Source organism: Entelurus aequoreus, linkage group LG12 (genome assembly GCF_033978785.1).
Source record: "Entelurus aequoreus isolate RoL-2023_Sb linkage group LG12, RoL_Eaeq_v1.1, whole genome shotgun sequence".
Lineage (NCBI taxonomy): Eukaryota > Metazoa > Chordata > Actinopteri > Syngnathiformes > Syngnathidae > Entelurus > Entelurus aequoreus.
In genome coordinates this window covers 5,811,463-5,821,924 of record NC_084742.1, presented here as the reverse complement: position 1 = coordinate 5,821,924, position 10,462 = coordinate 5,811,463, and positions in this window count along the sequence as shown.

Below are 10,462 nucleotides of genomic sequence, written 5' to 3'. Positions count from 1 at the left end.
AAGTTGTTTTTGTACGGCTACCGTCAGTGTAAGATGTGTGGCTGTTGAACTAGTACGCCTTGCTGTCACTTACGTGAGCAAGCTGAAGCTGCATTCTACATGTGGTCGAGCAGGTACACTGTTTGGGCAGACTGCAGAGGGCGCCAAAAGCAGTGCCATCACGCCCTGATATTCGGGAGTCTCCCGGAATTAATGAGAGGATTGGCAAGTATGACGCTATCAAGCGCCATTCATTCAAAACTCGCGGGCCGCACTAACATCAAATTTCCATATCAAGGTGCGTGCCGGTGCGTGTGTCTGAGACCCCTACTTAACATAGCACAAAGCAATTTAAGCTTTGTATGCGGTGTTTTTCATTTTAAATTAAAAAAAATTTTTTGTGGCTCCCATTAATTTCTTTAATTTGTGAAACTTGCCAAAATGGCTCTTTGAGTGGTAAAGGTTGCCGACCCCTGCTTTAGCCCATACTTATAAATGTAAAAACTGTACAGTTAGTGTCAATTATTTCGCTCAGTTACATTACTCCAAAAGTATGCAGTTATTGGCCAGTCTGTGTGTCAATTATTACCCACTTAACCAAAGATGTGCCAATTATCTCAGACATTGTTTAATCATGTTAACAATTACACACAATAGAAGTGATTGGTCACATTCATCAGTCCAACTTATTTCAGTCATTGGTCAGTCAATATGCCAGTTATTCAATATTGATATCCGTTTATCTTTAGCGCTTACGTCTAACTGTAGAACCTATACATCCATCCATCCATTTTCTACCGCTTGTCCCTTTCGGGGTCGCGGGGGGTGCTGGAGCCTATCTCAGCTGCATTCGAGTTATTGTCAATTATTTCGTCCTTACCAATGACGGGAGAGTTACATTACCCCAAATGTATTGTTATAGGCCGGTCTATTTGTCAATTATTCCCCACTGGACCAAAGGTGTGCCATTTCTCTCAGACATTGGTTAATCATGTTAACAATTATTCACAATACAAGTGATTGGTCACATACATCAATTCAGTCATTGATCAGTCAATATTTTTTATTTTTCTATTTTAATGATGTTGGATCTGTGTTGTTGTTGTTGTTGGGGACAAGTGTTGTAAATTAGCTTTGGCTACAAACACTACGATGCATACATTGGATAACTGTTTCAGATGTCTATGTTTTTGTATCTGTCCCTATTTCAAATAAACCTCTATAATATAATAATAAAACATGCCAGTTATTCAATATGTCCCATGTTTATCTCTAAATGTAGAAACTATAAAGTTATTGTCAATTATTGATTTCCTTACCAATGATGGATCGTTGCATTACTCCAAATGTTTGTGGTTATTTGCCGGTCTATTCGTCAGATATTCATCAGTGTACCAATGACGGGTCACTTCTCTCAGACATTGGTTAACCTACATTCTAATCATTCGTCCATTCATCAACTTCATTCAGTCATTGGTCAGTCAACATACCCATGATATCTGTTTATCTTTAGCTCCGATCCTCTAAATGTAGAAACTATACAGTTATTGTCAATTATTTCGCTCCTTACCAATAATCGGTCAGTTACATCACTGCAAATGTATGCAGTTATTGGCCAGTCTATTTGTCAAATTAAATATGGGTCAATTATGCCAAGTTTTTCGGTGATTGGTCAGTCTAAATATTGATAGACATAGTAGAAGTGATTTGCCAGTTACAAAGTGTCCCATTCATGCAGACATTGGTCAGTCTACATGTCAATCACGACACAAATTTATTGTTCAATTGCATCACTGTAGTTAAAAAAAACAATAAAACAATTTGACGTTAAACCTTGAACTTTGAATGGAGTACTTAAAATATGTACTCCCACATAGACAAATATTTTACCCTGGAAATACAACATCCCACCCTCCAAAACAAAATACATGAGGATTAGAGCCTGTTGTGGATACCTGATTTTAGGCTATCACTCGCATATCAGTGATTATCAAGCAAAACCTGACAAGTGTGGAGCTAATCGAGCTGCAGGGAAGGCCTGACCTGGCACTCATCCGCTCCTGGGACTGTTTACCCCCTACTCTCCACCTCCCACCCCCTATCTGCTTAGCACCCAGTGGGGGGTGAGGACAAACACACACATACAGCTTCCACACCCTGCAGAAAAACATAGCTTCTGTATTGTGCTCCAGTGTTATTCTTCTTTTTTAGCCAATCCCTGAGCTCGGGGAGCGGAAGCGGCGAAATTTAGCTGCTCTTTCAGTCCAACAAACAAAGACGTCTTAAAAGGACTGCAGACTGTAGGGTTGGCATATGTTTGCATTTAAAAAAATAGTAAGTGTAGCAACACGCTGTTCTCCATATCCCAAAACATTGATAAAGCCTTTAAGGTAAAGGAGTACAAAGTGCGGCTTGGGGGCCATTTGACAACCCTCAGCACATTCTAAAAATATAGTTACAAAAAAACATCAAAAGTTGCAATGTTGACTCTAATAACACAAAGCTGCCATGCAGGCTAATTTTTCCTTAAAGCCGTCATTGCTCAAAAAATAATAATGAATCAAAATCAATGTTGTTTAGCGCTATTGATCTATTGAAGGCTCCAATTACTTCACATCAAATATTCCACTTGTAAAAAGATATTTTTGGGGAAAATATTGTTTTTCTCATAAAAAACAAGGGTTTTTAATGACAAAAAGGCCATAAAACAAAACAAAAAAAAACAAAGAATAATACAAACTTGTCATCGACAGATACATCTGAAGTTGATCTATAGATTTAAGCGTTAAAAAAAAGGTTTACCGTAGTTTCTTTTTAACTGCCATTGCTCAAAAAGTAATAATGAATGAAAATCAATGTTGTTTTGAATTATTGATCTATTGAAGGTTCCAATTACTTCACATCAAATATTCCACTTCAAAATATATTTTTGGGGAAAATATTGTGTTTCTCATAAAAAAACAAGGTTTTTTATGACAAAAAAGGCATAAAACATCCATCCATTTTCTACCGCTTTTCCTTTTTCGGGGTCGCGGGGGGTGCTGGAGCCTATCTCAGCTGCGTTCGGGCGGAAGGCGGGGTACACCCTGGACAAGTCGCCCCCTCATCTCAGGGCCAACACAGATAGACAGACAACATTCATACTCACATTCACACGCTAGGGCCAATTTAGTGTTGCCAATCAACCTATCCCCAGGTGCATGTCTTTGGAGGTGGGAGGAAGCCGGAATACCCGGAGAGAACCCACGCAGTCACGGGGAGAACTTGCAAACTCCACACAGAAAGATCCCGAGCCCGGGATTGAACTCAGGACTACTCAGGACCTTCTAAAACAAACAAACAAAAAAAACTAAGAATAATAAAAACTTACAATCGACGGATATATCTGTAGTTGATCTAGAGATTTTCTAACCTGACTCTCGCCAGATCCTTGTAGTTCGCTGAGCTCCACACAAGGATCTGGGACTTCTCAATAGGAGATGTATTTCAGAAGGCGGGGCCTTGTAAAAAAAAAAGCATTGTATGTGATTGGATAAACCACTTGTCCTTTATCTTGAATGACGTGCTACTTCAACCACTCACATCGAAATCAACCGGTGACACTGATGAGAGCGACGCTGGGAAATCCAAAACAGAACAGCCGACATATTGGATAACGACAGAGCGAAACGTTAGAGAATTTTTACTGAAACAACGCCGCAATGGCAGTAGACCATCGATGTCGTTTGTGCAAAGACAATATGTCAGCACACGACTCCTCGCTGCATGCCGCCATTGTTGTTTGAATCAAACAGTCGCTTTGGCGCTACGTCACATCTATGAAATCCCGCCCGGCCATCCTGATTGGCTCATTATTTTTTGCTATCTTGAAGGAGTTTGCAATGCGCTCGAGCCCAGATCCTGGTGTGGAGCTCAGCGAACCACAAGGACCTGGCGAGAGTCAGGTTAGAGATTTTCTGCCATTGCTCAAAAGATAATAATGAATAAACATCAATGATGTTATACACTACTGACCTATTTAAGATTTCAATTACTTCATATCAAGTATTCCACTTTGAACTATTTTGGTGGGAAATGTTGCATTATTCGTGTTTTTGCTATAAAAACAGAGTTTGTTTGTTTTTTAACAAAAAGAGCATTATCATTCATGAACATATAGTGTAGATCTAAGGTTGATCTAGAGATTCAAGCATTGAAAAAATATATATATATGTATCAGTGACGTGCGGTGAGGTTCATGGCTGGTGAGGCACTGACTTCATCACAGTCAGATTTACAAACATATGAACTTTAAAGAGTATCTTATTCACCATTTGATTGGCAGCAGTTAACGGGTTGTGTTTAAAAGCTCATACCAGCATTCTTCCCTGCTTGGCACTCAGCATCAAGGGTTGGAATTGGGGGTTAAATCACCAAAAATTATTCCTGGCCGCGGCGCCGCTGCTGCCCACTGCTCCCCTCACCTCCCAGGGGGTGATCAAGGGATGGGTCAAATGCAGAGGACAAATTTCACCACACCTAGTGTGTGTGACAATCATTGGTACTTTAACTTAACTTTAACTTTACACATACAAACTGCAGCGCTCAGTGGCCTAGTGGTTAGAGTGTCCGCCCTGAGATCGGTAGGTTGGAGTTCAAATCCCAGCCGAGTCATACCAAAGACTATAAAAATGGGACCCATAACCTCCCTGCTTGGCACTCAGCAACAAAGGGTTGGAGTTGGGGGTTAAATCACCAAAATGATTCCCGGGCGCGGCGCCGCTGCTGCCCACTGCTCCCCAAGGGGATGGGACAAATGCAGAGGACAAATTTCGCCACATCTAGTGTGTGTGTGACAATCATTGGTACTTTAATCTTAAAAAAACATAAAAAAGCACATTTAATAAAAAAAACGTTATTATGGTCTTACCTTTACTTATAAATGAAGTCCATGCGCAGCTCCTTCTGACCAAAAGCATCGATAACTTGTCTATAGAAGTCTTCCTTATCTTTCTTCAGTTTTAAAAGTCTCTCTGTCTCAATGGAGATCCTCCTTTAAGTATTACCTCCTGCTTCGATTGAAAGTCCAGTTTAGAAAACTGTTTTATTTTAGATATGTAATCCTCCATGTTAATAATCCAGGCAAGAGGAAAAAATAAACGATGCTAACTGTTGCTGCTTGTTGTCACTTCTTCTGCCGCCCGAGTAGTCACAAGAATGATCTCTGGGATCACTACAGCCATCTACCACCAGGAGGCGGGATTACTGCGAGCCTCACACAGTGCGTCTTTTGCAGCCGTTTTATGATCGCTCAGCACAAGAAATACGTTACACACATACAGTTGTTGACAAAATACACTGTACATTATATACCTCAGCTAACTAAACTATGGAAATGTATAATATAATTCATATACCAATACGGTCTCACTGCACAGCAGGCCAGCAGTTAGCCGAGTTATTGCGCAATCCATGGTGAGGCTCAACTCAGTGTGCTGATCACCGCAACTCTCTTCTCAGTATTTGAACGACAAATGTGAAAATTCAGCGATTTAGAATAAAAATAATCTAAAACTGGTGAAGTTAAATGGAAAATAACTTTATAGTATAATCACTGGATACATATAACAATTAATTTTTTTTTTTTCTTTTTACATTTTTTTTCTTTCCATGACTGCACGTCACTGATATATATATATATATATATATATATATATATATATATATATATATATATATATATATATATATATATATATATATATATATATATATATATATATATATATATATATATATATATATATATATGACTTATTGTTAACATTTTTATGACTGAGGCCCTTCTGGGACCCCAGGACCAAATGTGAGGGGAGCCCTAAAGGTAAAAAAAAAAAATCAATAGATTGTATTGGGTTTTAAGATCAAAAATATCAAAATTGCCCCTTCATGATTTAATTTTTCAGTGTGTGGCCCTCGGTGACAAAAGTTTAGACACCCTGCTTTACACGTTGTAAGAAAATGTGTATTTAATGTCTTTAGCAGGGGTGTAAATATGCTTGTTTGTCATTTTAATAAAGAGCAAACATAAACCATAATATGTTTTTTCTTTACAAAACCACAAACTATAGCAAAATCCAACTTTTTTTTTTTTTTTCAACATGTGTCGGCCATTTTGTCCCAGTGGATCTGAGCCACTTTGGGCAACAATGTTAGTGCTGAGTGTGCCGATTGTGTTCCACTGCTGCTTGCGCTATTGTTTTGTTGTCTTTGGCGTTGTTGTGGCTCTCCTGTCCACTGCTCCCACCTGCCACTGTCACACAGGACTGTGGGACGGCCACAGCTGGCCCATCTGCACGTGGCCTGACCTCAGCCATTGAAATGTCAAGGGTCACAGGTTGCCTTCCAACAGATGGGGGTGTGTGTGTGTGTGTGTGTGTGTGTGTGTGTGTGTGTGTGTGTGTTTCATTATTGCTGCGTACTCACATGGCTCTAACGTGACAACAAACACAACTAAGAGATGGGCGGGGGCACTGGGAGCAGGGCTGGCGTGTGCCGGGGTCATGAGAGGTCAGAGGTCAATGCAGCTGACAAAGTGTCGGCCACTGCGCCGAGGTCACCGCGGCTCGAGCTTTTTATTGCCGGGCTACTTGCCACCCCTGAAGGAGGACGCTAGATGCTAATTAAGAGGCTGTAAAGGTTAGAGGTGATAATGTGTTTACCGAGAGGCCAGGAATTCTCTATTTTTCTACAAGATAAACACATAAAGAAGACCAGAGTCACTCTCTTCCATGACTACTCTAAAGTCATAGGCCGGTGTATACATCGGTTATTCCACACTGTGCCAAAATTGGGCACTTGGACTTCATGCAGTCTTTGTTCCGTCTACGGATCAATTTTCAGATACTACAAGGTACTACGTTTCGGTCAGTTATCCTTCCGATTTCTTGCACTCATTGGTCACTCTTACAGCGCAAATGGGTTGATGTTGTATTTTACTGGCCTGGGTAAAAATTCCATCTGATATACATACAAACATGTCTGATTGTAAGAAAACAAACCACAAAGTCATTGGTCAGTCTAAACAGTACAAGTGATTAGGCAGTTGCAAAACTCCCAATCAACATAGTCTTTGGTCACTCTACTATACATTTCAATCATTAGACAGTTCGTTATACAACTCCCACCGTATGCAGTTATTGTTCAGTCTACATGTCAATTTGTAGATACTAAGTACTAAGATTTGGTCAGTTAAGACAGTCACACTTCTAGTAGTCATTGGTCACTCTTAATAGCACAAATAGGTTAATGTTGTCTTTTACTGAGAAGGAATAAACATTCTGTCAGGTTCAAACATCGATGACATCTATTAAACAAAACAAGAAGCAAGGAAATAAACAGAGACAGAATTTTTTGCTCAATTTGAGGAGAAACGTGTCGACCTGTAACCTCTTACAGTGTCACCCACGCTCTAATGGAAAAAGGTTCATGTCTCCTCTTTTATTTGGATATTCTCTGTTTTCATAACAACAGCTGTTTCTAAAGGAATGGGGAGTATGTAAACAACCCTTGTTTTTGGTCACATTAACACAAAAGAAAATATCCCTCGGGCTTGGACTGGTCCTGGATCGAGCTTTGGCAGGTCTTGGATGACAATAGATAACCCCTCCCGTCTCCTCCCATCGTACACTGCGGAATTTTCTTTGGCTTGATGCAACAAAGACAGCTTTCGTCTGTTCACTGGGAACCCGTGGAACGGAAAGTTTTTTGATAATTTACATACAATTATTCTGACACATTCCATCTGATATACCTAGAAAACATGTCTGATTGCAATAAACAAACCACAAAGTCATTGGTCAGTCTACATGTCAATTATTAGATACTACTATGTACTAGGTTTTGGTCAGTTACGTCACTCCTACTTCTTGCGGTCATTGGTCACTCTTAATAGTGCATATACACCAATGCTGTCTTCTTACTGTGTATGGGTAAAAATTCCATCTTATATACCTTAAAATATGGGTCTGATTATAAGGAACAAACCACAATATCACTGGTCAGTCTACAGTGGAAGTGATTAGGCAGTTGCAAAACTCCCAATCGTAGTCCTTGGTCACTTTACAATGCATTTCAATCATTAGACAGTGTGTTATTCAATTCCCACGTTATGCAGTTATTGTTTATTCTACTTGTCAATTATTAGATACTACAAGGTACTAGGTTTTGGTCAGTTACATCACTCCTACTTCTTGCGGTCATTGGTCACTCTTAATAGCGCAAATACACCATTGCTGTTTTCTTACTGTGTATGGGTAAAAATTCCATCTTATATACCTTAAAAAATGTGTCTGATTATAAGTAAGAAACCACAAAATCACTGGTCAGTCTACAGTGCAAGTGATTAGGCAGTTGCAAAACTCCCAATCATCGTAGTCCTTGGTCACTTTACAATGCATTTTACTCATTAGACAGTGTGTTATTCATTTCCCACGTTATGCAGTTATTGTTCATTCTACTTGTCAATTATTAGATACTACAAGGTACTAGGTTTTGGTCAGTTACATCACTCCTACTTCTTGCGGTCATTGGTCACTCTTAATAGCGCAAATACACCATTGCTGTTTTCTTACTGTGTATGGGTAAAAATTCCATCTAATGTACCTTGAAAACTGGGTCTGATTATAAGTAAGAAACCACAAAATCACTGGTCAGTCTACAGTGCAAGTGATTAGGCAGTTGCAAAACTCCCAATCATCGTAGTCCTTGGTCACTTTACAATGCATTTCAATCATTAGACAGTCTGTTATTCATTTCCCACGTTATGCAGTTATTGTTCATTCTACTTGTCAATTATTAAATACTACAAGGTACTAGGTTTTGGTCAGTTACGTCACTCCTACTTCTTGCGGTCATTGGTCACTCTTAATAGTGCAAATACACCCATGCTGTCTTCTTACTGTGTATGGGTAAAAATTCCATCTTATATACCTTAGAAAATGTGTCTGATTATAAGTAAGAAACCACAAAATCACTGGTCAGTCTACAGTGCAAGTGATTAGGCAGTTGCAAAACTCCCAATCATCGTAGTCCTTGGTCACTTTACAATGCATTTTACTCATTAGACAGTGTGTTATTCATTTCCCACGTTATGCAGTTATTGTTCATTCTACTTGTCAATTATTAGATACTACAAGGTACTAGGTTTTGGTCAGTTACATCACTCCTACTTCTTGCGGTCATTGGTCACTCTTAATAGCGCAAATACACCATTGCTGTTTTCTTACTGTGTATGGGTAAAAATTCCATCTAATGTACCTTGAAAACTGGGTCTGATTATAAGTAAGAAACCACAAAATCACTGGTCAGTCTACAGTGCAAGTGATTAGGCAGTTGCAAAACTCCCAATCATCGTAGTCCTTGGTCACTTTACAATGCATTTCAATCATTAGACAGTCTGTTATTCATTTCCCACGTTATGCAGTTATTGTTCATTCTACTTGTCAATTATTAAATACTACAAGATACTAGGTTTTGGTCAGTTACGTCACTCCTACTTCTTGCGGTCATTGGTCACTCTTAATAGTGCAAATACACCCATGCTGTCTTCTTACTGTGTATGGGTAAAAATTCCATCTTATATACCTTAGAAAATGTGTCTGATTATAAGTAAGAAACCACAAAATCACTGGTCAGTCTACAGTGCAAGTGATTAGGCAGTTGCAAAACTCCCAATCATCGTAGTCCTTGGTCACTTTACAATGCATTTTACTCATTAGACAGTGTGTTATTCAATTCCCACATTATGCAGTTATTGTTCATTCTACTTGTCAATTATTAAATACTACAAGGTACTAGGTTTTGGTCAGTTACATTACTCCTACTTCTCACGCTCTCTCTAAATAGAGCAAATAGGCTAATGCTGTCTTCTTACTGAGTATGGGTAAAAATCTCATCTGATATACCTAAATAATGATTGTACGAAACAAACCACAAAGTCATTGATCAGTCTGCAGTAAAAGTGATTAGACAGTTGTAATATTCCTATGCAAAGTAGTCAGTCATTGTTCAGTTTACATGTGAATTATTATAGGATTGGGTGGTTACATATGTCCTACTTAATGCTGTCATTGCTCAGTCTTCATGTCAACTACTATATTTTGGTCACTTACCTCCCTCTCACTTCTTGCAGTCATTGGTCACTCTTAATAGGGAGAATAGGTTAGTCGCTTGCATAACTCCTCCATTATGAAGTCATTGGTCGGTCTACAGTTTATCAATCGTCAATCATTACACAGTACAAGTGATTGGTCGGTTATATAACTCTTAATGCTGTATATAGTCATAGGTCAGTCTACATGTCAATCATTAGACACAAGACAAGAGATCTGTGAGCTACATCCCTCCCGCTATAAGCAGTCATTGGTCAGTGTACATGTCAACTATTAGACCAAGAACAGGTGATTGGTCGGCTAAATCCTTACAACTATGAGCAGTAATTGGT